Below are 16,853 nucleotides of genomic sequence, written 5' to 3' on the forward strand. Positions count from 1 at the left end.
TAGTTCACAGTCCCAGAGCCCCAGTTCTTTTCTCTGAAGTGATAGGTCCCTCTGTGGAGTGAATATCCCCTTGCTGACTTTTAAAAAGGGCAAGAGGGAGCTTGAAATGCTGAAAGAAAGACTTGCAATTTATGCCCATTTATGAGAAGAAGCAGGAGTTGGAAGCATCCCACCTCTCCTTTGACAACAGCTCCAATTATCCTAAGCTTGGAGAGTTCCCCCACTCACTACTAAGGAACACTGTCAGGTTAAGAACCAAGCTTCCAGAAATGTCTCCCACCAAATAGGGAGGTGAGAAAGAACCAGAGAAGGACAATGCCATATACAAGAGGCCTTGCAAAAAATTTGATTAGCATTCCCTCTAGCCAAAGACATTCTTCTATGTAGAAGAGTGAAAATATACCTGCCTTTAGACTGATAGTTTTAATTCCTAAGTATATTCGACTGTTTCCTTTGAGTATGGTGACCAGATTTCCTCTTTCTGAATTTTATGTTATATGAATCTTTTATACCCATTCATCCCAGATTCTATAACAGCTAAAACCAGCCATTTTGAAAATCAGATTTTCTTACTCATGAATCACACCAGTTTTAAAAACACCTTTTAAACTCATGTTACATTCATTAGTAACTGATAACCATTGTAAAATCATATGTTTGTAATTTACATTAAATTCTAATAATACAGCAGAATTAAGTTTTCATTCTAATAATACAGAAGAATTAAAAACCCCAGTGGAAAATAACTTGGTGATTTACTTGGTAGCCAAATGATCTGATTTTAATGTTAAAGACAACATTTTATAGTTACCCAATAAAATAATTACCCATAGAAGAGATATTCTATTTGAAAATATACATAAAACCTTAAATGAACTAAAGGAATTAATAAATACCAGTTTAACCAAAATCTAATTATTACACTTAGTCAAAAAAGGAAGACTATTTCGAAGACAGACCTTTTGCTTCCTGCTTAAAGCAGATTCACTATGAATATAGTTCCTAAATGTACATTGTATTCTATTAAAACAGTAAATAAGCTTGCATTATTGTTTTCCCATTTAGATGGTAAAAGCCTCTACAAGCCTGAGTAGCTCTAACATCTTTTATCACAATCAAAACTCAATTAAGTCAATCATATTAATACTTTGAGTGAAAAAAATTGGGGATTTTCATTTTGAAAAAATAAGTTATATTCTGAAATTCAGGCCACAACTTCATTTTGTTCTGAAGCCATTAGCCTCAGGCTTGTTTATGCTAAAGAAAGGCGGAAGCTTTTAATTGTAAACACTATCTTTTAGCATATCAAAAATGTGTCTTTTACTGAGTGAACTTTTAGTCACAAAGATCTGCTGTCTAAGCATCCTGTAAAAAGCAGTTCTCTGGATTTCAAAAACTATTTTCTGCACTTTAAATTTTAAGCCAAACCATTGATAATTAAGAAGAAAAACTTTTAATTTGAGACAAAAAAAAACCACCTCAACTTCCCCACTGCTTATAAGATAAATTCAAAAATTGTTCACACATCTGAAAATGCAGACGTCTGATGGTACTTAAGGACAGCACTATCAAGTGTTAAGTAACTGCAGAATCCTACCAAGGAGGTCTTCAGAGCAAAAACAAAAAATAAAAGTACAGGTATCATATTCTCCCTTCTAATGTGTCCTCAAAAGCTATGCTAATTTTCCACAGCTCAGGTCTAATGCACAAACTACATTACCTCTCCTCCCAATCTAGGAATCTTTCTTCTTGAAAAACATTATGCAACAACTCTTTGGTCAATAACTCCACAGGACCTGATGGCTGAGTACCTCCAAGGACTGATCATGACATTTCAGTTTTAGAAGAATGAAACTAGGCTATCAATGTCACCTGAGTTTCAAAGTACCATCTCCACCACAGTATCTAAATGCAAAGGATTTTCTTTTGACATGAGGTTCTTGGGAATGTAAAAGGGAAATGAGAGTCCCTACTGGGACTGTGAACATCCTCGCATTTGTGAGGCCAACTGCCACACTCCCGGCTTTTCTTGTTCCTTGACAAGACTTGTCCCAGCCCTCCCTCCTGGGAAGCTTTTGACAGCAATTGCAAACAACAGAAGCCAGCAGGACCCCAGAAGAACAGGTGCTGGAGCCTCCCGGCAGCCTGCATGCCGAGAAAGGGCCTCCACCGAATAGCACTGGGACATCCCGCTTCAGAGATGCCCTCTTGCCCTCAGCCATTGCAAAATATTGCTTCTTTTCATGCAGCAGACATTCAGAAAAATTTGTGACAATGCATTATGGCTACTAAGTTTCTGCTGGTAAATTTTCTTGGTCAGGTTTTAGGAGGACTTTTATGGAATCTCCAACAATATAAAACAAGGATGAAAGAGGTCATACTTGGGTTTGTATTCAGTTAAGGGAAATGATAATAATAAAATCTAGGACCTTTCGCTATTTCTCCATTATTCCAGATAACTGCTTTCTATTTCCCATCACATCTTAGCCAAGGGACATTCCTAGGTTCAGGGAATTTCCAGCATTCAAGAGGAAATCAAGATCAGATAACACTTCCTCCATAAGCAGGTCAGTATTTACACACTCCAGCATATTAGACACCATTCCAGGACCATCTGGCCAACTACTATTCATCTTTAATCTTTTCATTTATTAAACTGCTCCATGGTCAGGGTACTCTGCACCAAGGAGACAGTCACCTGTGCAAATCAACAACCACTCAGATGGCTACTATGGCCTGCTTCTCAAAGTGTGGTTCCTGGGCCAGCCTCAGCAGCATCAGGCATCACCTGGGAGCTTGTTAGAAATGTCAATCTCGGGCCTACCTCAGACTTACTGAAATAAATTTAACACAGTGCCCAGCTGATTCATATGCAGATTCAAATCTGAGAAACACTGTAGTACAGTTTCTTAGAGCAGCTCAGTGCTCAGGATTTGGTGAGCAAAATGCTGCCCTCCACCAATGCAGTGATTTACACTGTTGCAAGAGCATTCAAGTACATTATCTCAGCCTCAAACTCTCCATGAAATATGGGCAAGAATCTATAAATCGGTGTTATGGTTGAGAAGACCAAAGTCAAACAATAGAAGTTTGTGGTAGTGGACTCGAACACAGAACTCCCAAATCTTAGACATCTGCCCTTTCTGCTGCCTCAGCTAGTCCTTACGGAACGGCTCGCTCATCTGGTCTGTGAGAATTTTTTTTCCCCCATTGGCCTCATTAGTATACTAGAAAGAACACTTCAAGTCTTGATTCTGCATTTCTCACTCCCATGACTTTGAACACATCAACTTTTAAAAAACATAGGTTGGAAGCCAAATAAAACAAAGGATATTTATAAAATAAGGTTAATAAACTAAAAATAAAAAAATAGAGCCGTGATTTACAAATAAGTAGCAAATACTATAAAAACATTCAAGTTCTAATCTGATTTTTAATCTAATTTCTGAAAATGTATCCTAAGAAGATATTCCCAAGGAAGAAAATGTTGGATGCACGAAAATGGTCATTAGAGTATTGACTATAATAGAGAAAAACTGAAAGCAACCAAAATACTCTATGCTTAGAATATGGCTAATTAAATTATGAAATATTTAGTTATTTAAAATGATATTCACCAAGACTTAGCAGTAACCATGAAAAATTCTGGTATAATGTTAAGTGAAAAAGCACATTATAAAATTATGGTATATTGTGATTCCAACTAGGTACACTTCTAAAAACAATGGGAAAACATTTGTGAAATCTAATCATATCCTATCAAGAAAAATAGAACATAGGTGATCGTTTTCCAAATTTTCAGTAGTTATTAAATTGCTCTTATTATTTTTTTAAAAGAAAGCAAGCACCAGGAAAAGGAAATGGAAATAAATGCAGTAACCATGAGACCTAATATTGTTACTAAAAATTATCATTAAATCTGGCTCTGAGTTCCGTGGATAATAATAACAAAAATGAACACTGCCCATTAAATCTTCTGAGGTCAGTAATACTATGACCCCCATTTTACAGATGAGGAAACCAGACCACACAGCACTCAGTCTCTGAATCTCAGCTTCTTCTTTTGCAAAATAGACATAATAATATCTACCTTGCAATTTTCTCATGAGGATTAAACAAAATATTGTTTTGCGAATCTGTATGATTCTATGTAAAGATCACAAAGTGAGAGAGAAACTAAACAGGAGTGGGGGGGAAACTGTCCACTTTTCTGTCAAGATGGGGACTTTCAGGTGGAATCATTCTGCCAGCAATACCTGGCCTAGGAATCTGGAGATGTGAAACCTGAACCTGATTATGTCATTTCTCGGGCCTCAGCTGCCCCATCTGTACAATGGAGACATATGTTGGAATTGTTCATCCAATGAGCAAGTCAGGTCCTCCCAGCCAAGGTTCCACTCTGGCCCAGCCAACTCTTTTCCCACATTGCTGCCAAAGTGGTCATCTCAAAATCCAATTTAATCATGTCACCGTACTGCTGTGCTGCTCCCAATGATCCATTTGCTTCCAGTCCCTCCTAGTTGATAACGCTCAATAATCCTTAGTGTAGCCCTCACTTCACTGCAATGTCTGACCCTCCCCCTCACTCTCCACTTCACATTCCACTTTGCCCTCACACCAGCTTTCAGGTTCTCGCACTGGCTTGTGTGCCCTCTGTCCTTATGCACGCTCTTCCCTCTGCCTGGGTATCTCTCTTCTCTCTGCCCTTCCCCAGCACAATTACTCAGGGCACCTTGTAGACCTGTCTGACAGGAAAAGCTCACCCTGTGGTTCCCATTCATAGTTTCATGTCTTTCTTCCTCATCTACTTAGAGTCGTTGCAATTTTATAATATTTCTATGATTGTCATCATGCTCCTCCCCCTATACCTGCTAAAATGTAGCCTCCATGAATGCAAGGACTGTTTTTCAGTCTCCCCAATTCTTAGCACATGGCAGGGCCTTGAGAAATTTTCGTTGAATGACTGAATGACTCTTAGCCCCGATACCCAGATTACCACAGAGCTGTGTGACGAGCAGATACTCAACAAATCCAGTAGACTTGACATACTACGGACATAACAATAAACATAACCTTTAGATTTCTTTCCCTCACCAAATAATAAAAGGTATTATGCCAGATCAACTAAGAAAGTAAGAAAGTATTTTGTAAACTCTAAATTATAGTGTAAACATAAGGACTTGCCTCCACTCTTTTTTAAAACAGCTACAGTATAAATATATACACAAAATATAAAATACGGGGTATAATTGTTATGACAGACTATAGAGCAAATTATTAAGTTAAATTTTCTGGAAGGATTTAAACACAGTCACATCCCACTGAAACATGAGTTTTTTACCAAGGTTTGGATAACCACAGAGTAGAATTGTCTGGGTCTCAGTTTCTTCATCTTTAAATGAAGTGTTGAACAAAATGATACTCTGAGATTCTGAGCTTATGACAATTAACAGCATAACAGTGAGAATCAAGAAACTCTACACATGCATGGTGCAAAACAAAGCTACTCTATGGACACTGACCAGGCCTCAGGTGAAACCCGAGGAAACCCAAGTTTGCCTCCACTGTCTACACCCTTTCTATCTCTGGAAGTGCCTCCCCTCCTACTCACCTCTGCTTCTCTTTGCTCTCAGAATAACTGTCAGCAAGATTAATGTAAGTCCACGTGCGCCTTTTCCCTCAGGCATTTGTCTTGGAATCTTCTTTCTCAACATGGTGAAAGTTGTTTCCTGACCCTAGGAGAACAGATTTCAGACCTCAACACTCTGGTGGAAGAGACAGAACAGAGACTGTCTGCCAGCAAAGGCAGCTTCCTTCTGCAGCCTCTGAATGAGATCAGCCCCTCCTAGGAAGAAAAGCAGCTTCACAATTCTAGGGAAGCTCAAAAAAAGGGCAAATCCGCAACTCAAATATTACCTAATCAGACTTCGTTCAAATGCTTTCATGCATATATATGTGTTCATGAGAACATATACAGCCAAAATCTCTTGCAAAACTGAGGCACAAAAATCCAATCTTGTAGTATTAGAAGCTATTTGTTATGAGTTAACTTGTTTTGACGTTGCAAAATAAATCATTTCTTGATCACTTTAAATAACAAAATCACCTTCTGGATGTGCAACTTATTAAAAATATTTCACATAAAATATTTCAAATATTTCTATGTAGGGCTGTCATATCTCTGCAAAAAGTACATTTGGCACATTGAGTAAAATGTAAATGTAAAAAGTACACACTTGTGTAAATATAATCATCAATTAATTAAAATACTTCTTAATAATATCTTGACAATGTAATTATCCATTAAACAATGAATAATTACTTGCTATAGTATGGTATATTTAGTAGCAGTAATATATAGTATTACTATCATGGAATAGTGTCTTAAATTACTTTTTCAGCATTTGAAAAAATTGGAAGAAAAGTTAGATAAAACAAAGACTAAATCAGAATAAAGCACAAAATCTAATTAAAAATTAAAATTTGTGATTCTGCTAAAAAAAAAACAACACCTCATTTTCTTCAATTTTTAAATTCCTAACTTCTGTTATTGTATGATTCCGTATTGATGGAACTTTCTCTAAATTTCTGAATGAGCTGCGTGTGCTAGAAAAGGTATTATACATTTAAAGATTTTAAATAGATACCTAATATTATTCATTAGATGTACAAGAATTTTAAACGTAACGCAAAATAAATTTATGCCTCAACAATTATGTAGCATTTTGGTAGCACTTAATCAAAAGCAATGCTAGTTCTAGCTCCTTTATATTATCAATTGATAATACTGTCTTCTGTACAAGTGCAGTATGAGCTATATCACACTTAATTTAATTGATTTTATTATGATCAGGCTTGTTCATTTTTTGGAATTGATTATATTAGAGAGAGGAGGAGAAAGAGTGTTCTGAATGAGATTTCCTTTTATACAGCAAGAGTTTAACTCACTAAAATCTCTATTTTTTGGAAAGAAGTAAATTTGCTGGGTTTTTTTTTACATGTTTAATGAAACTACGTTAAGAAAAAAAAAATCTGGAAGAGTTGAGAACTTTCCAAACCATTCATCATTTTAGTTACAGTGTTGGCAAAACCATACGAAATGAGGCAATTTCCTTATTTTGTAGCATTAGTTGTTTGCAGTATAATTACAAAGCTCAACCCACACTTTCTTTGGCTGATAACTATTAAGGAAGGACCTAGAAGACCTCATTCAGTTTAATTAAATGTGGTAGATTGCAGAGTGAATTTCTTACCCCAACATTAGTGTTTCAATGCACACAAGTTTAACTGTAGTTAGCGACTTTCACTCAGCGCTGTTTTTAGCATGTTATAGTAAAAGGATGGATAAAGAGGAGGGGGAAATACAGCTTTGACAGATGGTACTCAGCGTTTGACTCCTGCTGAGCTCAGCAGGACCTGTGGTTTCCAAGGTTAGGGCTGTCAAAATGGCTCTGTCTATCAAGTGAATAACAAAGTGTAGACTGCCTGTCTGTTTCCTATACAAAACTTAGATTTCATGTGCCATTATTGTCGGTCTTTCTGCTGATTTAATAACTTCCAAGGAGAAGAACTGAGGGTTCTGATGCAGCCTCACTATTTAAGAAATTACTTGGAAGGGGAATTAATTCTCAAGGACTGAAAGAGGTAGGCTCAGATCTCATCTCTTTCTCTTTAGTTTCTCTCTAAGCTTTCATTACTTGAAAAGGATTCAAAAGACACCAACAGTTCACTTTTGGCTAAAAGCTAAATGTGATGACTCCTTCAAAATGATGACTCTTTCTCAAAAGGGTAAAATGTTTTTATTAAGAATTGTTGGGGTGGCAGGTACTTATTCAACTAGAAATATTGACAATGAAAAGGAAAATGTTTCTATTATGAAATACATCAATGTGTTTAGATGTGTTAGTCAGAGCCCATTTTTCACCTTTCATAGCGCTTAATATTAACACCACCATCTCCTTTCTTTTTTTCACCGATGTCTAAAATCTTCAGATGATCAGAGAAAGTACCCGATGCTGAAGAACAGAAAACTGAATAATGTCATTGAAATTTGCCTTTTGTCTTGTGCTGTTACACCTATTTTTCTTGGTAAGTTTGATGTTTTCCTTTATGCATATTTTGTGATTTCAAGATTGTTATTAACCTCCTGGAATTCTAATAAAAGGCCTATTGATGGATTCATAAACTTAGATTTTTATTAAGATAATGCTAAAATTGGAATTATGTAGTGCCCCTGAATAAGCTAATAATTGTATTTCAGTGTTTAATTTACAATATAACATTTAAAGCAATACTTCTGATTGTTATTTCAAAAGGACATAGTAAAATTAAAGTGTGACATTTTGAAAGTGACAGACTTGGATACACTTTAATCCTGTCCTATTTACTGAGCATATCCGTTGCTATTTTTGACAAGCTGACATAAGTACCTATCTTTTCGTGTGTTTTTTTTTATGCTGGCTTGAGCAGACACATCTACCCATGTGGTGATTGTTCCCTATAACATGTCAGAGAGAAGACATTCTTGTTACAATATATTGAAGAATTCTCCTCCGCAAAACTTAGGTTACATAAGCTCCATGGTCATAATGGAAATGTTATTTGAAAGGAAAACTATTTGTTATTATTTCCAGTATATTTAGTTACTTTGAACATTAAAAAAATTCTTTGAAGTATTTACCTTCTTTTAAACTTTTTTAAAAAAATTCAACCAACCCAGCAGTCTCTTCCCTGAGACACTACATAGCAGATATTCAGTAAATATGAGTGAATTGAAATAAAAAGGATATTTATTGGGGAAAAAAAGAATTCTTGACTTGAAATAAAAGGGAATGATCAAATGCCAATTGAGCATAAACCCTTTTCCAATTCGGCTTTTTATCTTGGAAATGTATGATGCTTTTAATCATCTCTGTAGACAATCATGATAATTAAACAGAAATTTAAAAAAAGAAAATCCTAAACCAAGATGGAATTTTCTTCTCTCTTTCTCTCTCTACCTCTTTGCGTGCTCTTTTCCAATAAGGCTGTTTCTAAGCTTCTTCTAACAGCCCCTACCAACTCCCCAAAGGAGTTTTTGTTCATGCTAAACTTGCTAAATCATATTTGCTTTTCACGTGTTTGCATTTTTTGAAGAGTCTCTGTGGACTTTCTTCATGTATCTCTGGGAAAAGTATGCATATGTAATTTCATTCAAGTCCATAAACTATGAGACCCTAGAAATTAAGTCCTTCCTTGGCAGGAAGTCCGCAATCTTAGAGAAAGGAAACAGAACTAAAATAGATATGATGTTCGAGAAGTATTATCATACATCTAACCACTTATTTAAACCTTTTTGATTCTAACCCATAGCACTGGCCCAGAACTCTGGGGCCAAGAAGTCAAAATGTCCAGACTTAATTCACATAACTAATATGCTCTAATTGCATTAGACCTTTCAGTTGTTTTTTATTTCATTTTAAAATGTTTTTAATTGTGATAAAATACACATGACGTAAAATTTATCATCTTTAAATATACAAGTCAGTAGTGTTAAGTACATTCACAATGTTGTGCAGACTATCTCCAGAACTCTTTTCATCTTTCAAACTGAAACTCTATACCCATGAAATAATAATTCCCCATTGTTTTCTATCCCCAGCTCATCAACCACCATTCTACTTTCTGTCCTTTTCAATTTGACTCCTCTAGCTACCTTATATTAGTGGAATCATGCAGTATTTGCTTTTTTGTGACTGGATCATTTCACTTAACATAATGTCCTCGAGGTTCATCAATATTATAGCATGCGTCACAATTTCCTTTCTTTTTTAAGGCTAAATAGTGTTCCAGTGTATGTATATATTACGTTTTATTTATCTGTGCTTCCCCTGATGAACATGCGGGTTGCTTCCACATTTTGGCAATTGTAAATAATGCTATTATGAATATGCGAGTACAACCTTCAGATGTTCTAGAACGTGAAAACCACAACATACACTGGATAAAGAATAGCAGAAAATTACAATACAAAAACTCTAACCAGTGTTTATGAACTGCTTACTATGTACCAGGTAGTGAGCCATGCACATCACTGATATTAACTCTATGAGAGATGCACTATTATTATCCCATTTCATAGAAGTGAAAACTGAAGCACAAAGAGATTGGTTAACTCGTCCAAAGTCATTCAGGTAGTAAGTCACGGGGACTCAAATCTGGGAAATAGGGGGGTGAGAGTCTGTGCACTTGGAGAAGGAAGGAATCACAACCACAGCCAAGTAGTGAAGAACTCCTTGACCCCTACAAAGGGTGTGGCCTGGCCAAAAGAGCATTCGAATAGGAGCCAGAAAAACCATTTCTCTCACTACCTAGCTGCAGGACTCTCACTCAACAAGACAATTACCCTCTCTGGGCTCAGTGCTCTGAAAAGGGTAGTTGAATTGGGTGTCCAATGATCAGCGGTTTCTAACAATCCCTCATTCCAAATGAGATTTACAATCTAATATTTTATTACTTGGAGTGTTATTTCACCTACTTAGAGATAAGGATATAATTGAAAAATTGTAAGTGTATGCTTCAGTCTCCAAGTTTTGATAATGAATAATTTTCTGATACTCATGCCACTATATCCCAGTCGTTCCTTGTACCCCTCTAACAAAACTGAAAAGTAAGAATAGAATGACCTGGTACCAACAGGAATATGTGAGGTAAAATGATGTTTCTCTTTCAGAGGGTGCTTAGGTGTGGTTACCCCAACAAAAGCAAAGTGGAGAATTGTGAATAGTGCTCATTTAATACATATTCACATAATTAGAGTCCTATAATCGCCAACACCCTGCCACTGAGGGGAATGAGAAGGGTGAATCGGAATAAACCCATGTTTTCCTCTTCACAGTCAACATTTCTCACTTCTTTGTGTCTTTAGAAACAAAGACTGTACATAAGTACCCTCACCATCATAAATAGTTTTAGTAACTCTTTTGGTCTACGGTTATGCATTTAGGTTATAGATCTTGCTGTGTTCATTTTCAGAGCATAACCCTAACTCTTGTTGTAGGGATTAAATTGGACCCAAGGAAACAAAGGCAAGACATTTTTCAAAGAAAAATGTTAAGAAACCTAAAGTCCTGAAAAAAAGCATTTGAATGCTACAGACCTAGTTTATAAGTAAGTGCATGTTTGGAAACCGAGGGAGAACACTTACCAGAAAAGGCCTTGCAAATCAGGCTCAAGAGAAACCTTGGCTTGCAGTATTGTTTGAATTCTGTACAAATCAAGTGACAAACGCTTATTGAACAAGTCCAGGTATTTTAAATACAATTCTGACAGTGATTGATCTGGCCGGTGTTTATGTTTTAGTGACATCTGCTGATAAAGTTTAATACTAACTTTAAAAGAATGTTTTCATTTACTTTCAGCCAGCTGTTACAACAGGGTTGGTGATTCTATTTTAAGCCAAATTATTACAGCGGGGGCATCTTCCATATTCCAATTCATGAATTGCTATTCTACAGATAGTAACTATATTCAACTTTCAGAATTCTGTGATGCATACACCTTGCATCTTCCATCTGTAGTGTCAAAAGGTGCAAGTTCTCCAAACCAGACAGAAGAGGGAGCTATCCATCCAGAAATTAACTGATTGTTTAAAAATTTCAAACAGAAGGAAATTCTAATGTGATCAAGTCTTATCTTGTTTGGTCTTGTATTTTATAGCAACCCTATAAATTTTCTGGTACATAAAAAGAAAGAAAGAAAAAAATTACCAGCAAAGGCAAAAACATTGAGTTAAATTAATGAAAAAGCAAAATATACAAACGATTAAAAGGCAAATTAAAAATACACTCACATTTTATGAGTTGATCGCATATTTTATAGCAATATATAGAACCAGAAGACACCCACCCCCAAAAGCCAAAATACTATTCTTCTGCCATACAAAACACTAATATTTCTTTGCTGCAGATCCTGATCATGAATGGAACTCTCACTTTAAAATTGATAACATCTGGAAATAATGGCAAAATAGAAAAACTGTTAGGCTGCATCTGTCTTGAAAATGCTATGTAATAAGATTTACTTAATATATTTGAAAGGAAAAAAAATGTTTTGTTCCCCAATTTGTTGCAACATCTGAAAGTTCATGAGGTTATGACCCCTCTTTAAGAAAGCATCTCCCACCACCTGCAAATACCCCAGGAAAAGCAGTTGGAAACAATAAAACACGTGCTAGCTAACGGTTACCAGGGAAACGGTTCTGGTTCACCAATCTGAGCGCCTGTGATTCCAGTGGCTTTGTCCGAGGGAGACATGAGGGAGACATGGGCCAGCTGTTAGTGAATAACCATTGTTATAGATCATCAGGAAATCACAGTCAGCAGGCAACCCAGCCCCACTGGAAGTTTATTTCTCATATTTGTTCATCACCAGGGCAATCCCCTATCTTTAAAACATCCCCTTAGGCTGGGTTAACTAAATAACACCCTGTACCAGCAGGATCCTTTAAAGGAAGCAAGCTGCAAACTGGTCTTTTTGTGCAGCAAACAGGAATCTAACTTTGATTTCAATTGCATCACTCTCCTGCCCCCTTCACTTTCTACTGGGATTACAGGACAAATATCTGAAGTCAGTACCCATTTGAGTTCTGTCTTCCTTGCCTTAATTGGCCACTCAGATGCAACCCTTTCCCAAGAGCTTTCAGAGATCATTGGCTTTCCACTTGCTAATGAAGGACTCAGCAGAGGCAATTTGGAGCTGCCATCAGGGGAGGGTCTGAAAGAATAAAACTTTGGGTCTCTGCCTCACTAACACACACACTTGAAGCAGAACAGTCCCCACTTTTACAAATTTTATATTTTAAATTATTTTATAATTCATAAATTCATAGATTTTGTTTGAAACAAGATAGTGTTGCTTTTTTAAAGTTTAAAAACAATGAGCTCCAAATCTGTCCAATTATCAGATTTATCTTGAGAAAGAGACTTCTAGAGTTGCATCAGGTAAGGAGCTTAGAAGTCACCACTCCAAGGTAACAATAAGTAGTATGCTGGATGAACTGAAAAATCAACAACTCATCTTAGATTCATTAGAGACAGGTGAATACAGAGAATCACAACTTACACTGCAGTAGAAAGCCATGAGCAGGATCCTCCATAGGAACCAGTGCCAGGATAGCAAAATTTGAACTGCAATTGATGAATTGCAGTTCAGTGTAGAAAAGTCTGAGAGTTAAAAACTCCAGACATAGAGGCCCCCGTGCTTGTGAGTTTTACCTCCAGGAGCTCAACTAGATATTCACAGTATGTATCAGAGAAAAATATCCTCATGCTTCTATTAGGGGAAGGAGAAAGGGAACCATTTTGAAATACTCCAGAGCGCTGTGTTCTTAACAAGGCCTACTCTCAGGTAAAACTATTTTACAAGAGGCCTAAGCAACTGGGGTTTTATTAGAGACTAATGGAACTGGGAAAAGTGAAATACTCAACTCAAGCACTCTCTAGCCATCCAGTTCCATCTAAGGTGGAGGGGTTTTGTGTTGGGGGCAGCTGAAAAGCGCTGTTGAAGTTCACAGTCCAGGAGAACAGGCTCACCAAAACACCAAGACGTAATCCTATGACTATAAAACATTTCCCCTATTCCCATACCTTACCGTCATACTACTAGAGGCCTATTTACCACAGCTCCTTTATACAGTACATTATGTCTAGCTTCCAACAAAAAAATGACAAGCCATACTAAAAGTCAAAATACAAAGTGTGAGGAGACTAAACAAACCTAAGAACCAAAGTCAAATATAGTAGTAATGTTGAAATTGTCAGACCAATAATTAAAAAATGAACAATGGTAAGGGATTTACTGGAAAAAGTAGACAACATGCAAAAACAAATGGTTAATGTAAGCAGAGTGATGGCAATTTTAAGAAAACAATCAAGAAAAAATGCTAGAGTTCAAAAAACACTATAACAGAAATTAAGAATGCCTTTGGTATGTTAATTAGTGACTGAACACAGAGAAAAGGATCTCTGAACTTGAGAACATGACAATAGAAGCTTCCAAAAACGAAAAGCAAAGAAGAAAAATGACTGAAAAACAAAACAAACAAAAAACCACAGAACAGAATATCCAAGAACTGTGACATAACCACAATATGTATAATGGGAATACCAGATGTAAAAGAAAGAAGCAATATTTGAATCAATAATGATGTAGAATTTCCCTAAATGAATATCAGACATCAAACCTTAGATCCAGGAAGCTCAGAGAACACCAGCAGGATAAATGCAAAAAACAAAAAACAAAAACAAACAAACAAAAACACCTATTTTGAATATCATATTCAAAATTCAGAAAATTGATAAGAAAATCTCCAAAAAAGAAGAAAAAAATCACCTTACTGATAAAGAATCAAGATAATAATTCTATTAGGCTTATTCTCAGAAACCATACAAGCAAGAATAGAGCTGAGTGAAACATTTAAAGTGTTGAGAGAAAATAAAACACCAACCCAGAATTCTGTGTCCTGTGAAATTATCCTTCAAAAGTTAAGGAGAAATAAGACTTTCTCAGACAAACAAAAATTGAGAAAAATTGCTGCCAAAAGTCTGGCTGTGCAAGAGATGTTAGAAGTTCTTTAGCGAGAAGGAAATTAATATAAGTCAAAACTTGGATCTAAATAAAGAAAAGAAGAGCATCAGAAAATGGATAAGTAAAAGCAAAATAAACATTTTTACTTTTATTCTTAATTTATCAACAGGTAAGTGTTCAAAATAATAATAGCAACAATGTATTAAATTATGTATGCTTATGTGTGATGTATTAATAGCTATATAAATAGATCTATATATACGTATACAGATATATGATTATTTATGTTTATGTTTAAGTGAAATGAATTACAACAATGATACAAGGGATAGTATGAAGGAATTAGGAATATTTTGTTATTATAAAGTATTTACACTATATGTGAAATGGCATGATGTTATATGAAAGTGGACTTGGGTTTGTTTAAATGTATATTGCAAACTCTAGTGAAACCATGAACAAGGTTTTAAAAAAAAAGAGTATAATTGATATATTAGGAAAGAAGAGAAAACTCAGTCATATATAGTGTTCAATTAAAACTGAAAACAACAGAAAAAGTGAAAGACAAAAATAGAAACAAAGAACAGGCTAACAAATAAAAAATAATAGCAAATACTGTAGATATTAATCCAATACATCGATAATCACTTCAAATACACCAATTAAAAGACAGACTTCAGAGTTTATCAAAAAATAAGACCCTACAATATATTGTCTACAAGAAACATACTGTAAATATAGGCACATATAGATTAAAAGTAAAATAATGGAGAAAGACATATCTTGCTAACACTTATCAAAAGACAGTGGGAATAGCTATAATTTCAGACAGAACAGACTTCAGACCAGGAAAAGTTATCAGGAATGAAGAGAGATATTACATAAGGGTAAAGGAGTTAATTCTCCCAGAAGACATAATAATCCCTAATGTATATGCATCTGACAACAGAGCATTACAAATACATGAGGCAAAAATGAATAGAACTGCAAGGAAAAATAGACAAATACATTATTTCACTTGGCAATATTAACACCCCTCTATCAGAAATGACAACTCCAGCAGCCAGAAAATCAGTAAGGATGGAACTGAACACAACATCAAGCAAGTGGAAATAATTGACATGTATAGACTACTTCATCCAAAAACAGCAAATTACATTCTTCTCAAGCTCACATGGAATATTCACCAAGGTAGACCCCATTGTGGGTCATAAAACACACCTTAGCAAACTTAAAATCATAGAAGGTTGTTTTCAGACCACAATGGAATTAAACTAGAAACCAACAACAGAAAGATAACTGGCAAATCACAAAATCCATGGAGATTAAACAATATACTTCTTAACAATGCATGGGTCAAAAAAGAAATCTCAAGAGAAATTTTAAAATATTTTTAACTAAAGGAAAATGAAAACATAACTTTTTAAAAATTTTGAGATGTAATGAAAGCAGTGCTTAGAGGGAAATTTATAGAATTAAATACAGATTCAGTTGATCCTTGAACAACATGGGGGTTTCAAACCCCCCAACGCAGCTGAAAATCTGAGTTAACTTAAGGCAGTCCTCTGCATATGCAGATTCCCAACCAGGGATCGAAAATACAGTTGACCCTTAAACAACATGAGTTTGAACTGTGCAGGTTCCATGCAGTTCAAACCCATGTTGTTCAAGAGTCAACTGTATCAGAATAAAAGGAACCTCTACAATCAATCATCTAAGCTTTCACCATAGGAAACTAGATAAAGAACACTAAATTAAATTCAAAGTAAGCAGAAGAAAACATAATAATAAAAATTAGAATTGAAATATCATACTTACTGGTGAGAAACTTGAAGCTTTCCTGCTAAGATCAGAAACAAAGCAAGGCTGTTCCCTCTCATCACTTTTCAACATTGTACTGGAATTAGCTAATGTAGTAAGACAAGAAAAGTAAATAAAGTGTACCAAGTGAGAAGGAAGAAATAAAACTGCCTTTGTTTGCACATGACATATGGCTGTGTTTTCATTTTCCTTTAGTTAAAAATATTTTTAAATTTCTCTTGAGAAAACCTGAAAGAATAGACAAAATAACTCCTGGAACTGATAAACAATTATAGCAAGGTTGAGGGACACAATGTTAATATGCAAAAATCAATCACTTTCCTATATACCAACAATGAACAAGTGGAATTTAAAATTAAAAACACATCCCCATTTATAATAACCCTACCCTAAAAAGATAAATATTTAAGTATAAACTAACAAAAGCTGTAGAAGATCTATATGGAGAAAACAACAAAATTCTAATG

Source organism: Rhinolophus hipposideros (genome assembly GCF_964194185.1).
Source record: "Rhinolophus hipposideros genome assembly, chromosome: 12".
NCBI classification, from domain to species: Eukaryota; Metazoa; Chordata; class Mammalia; order Chiroptera; family Rhinolophidae; genus Rhinolophus; species Rhinolophus hipposideros.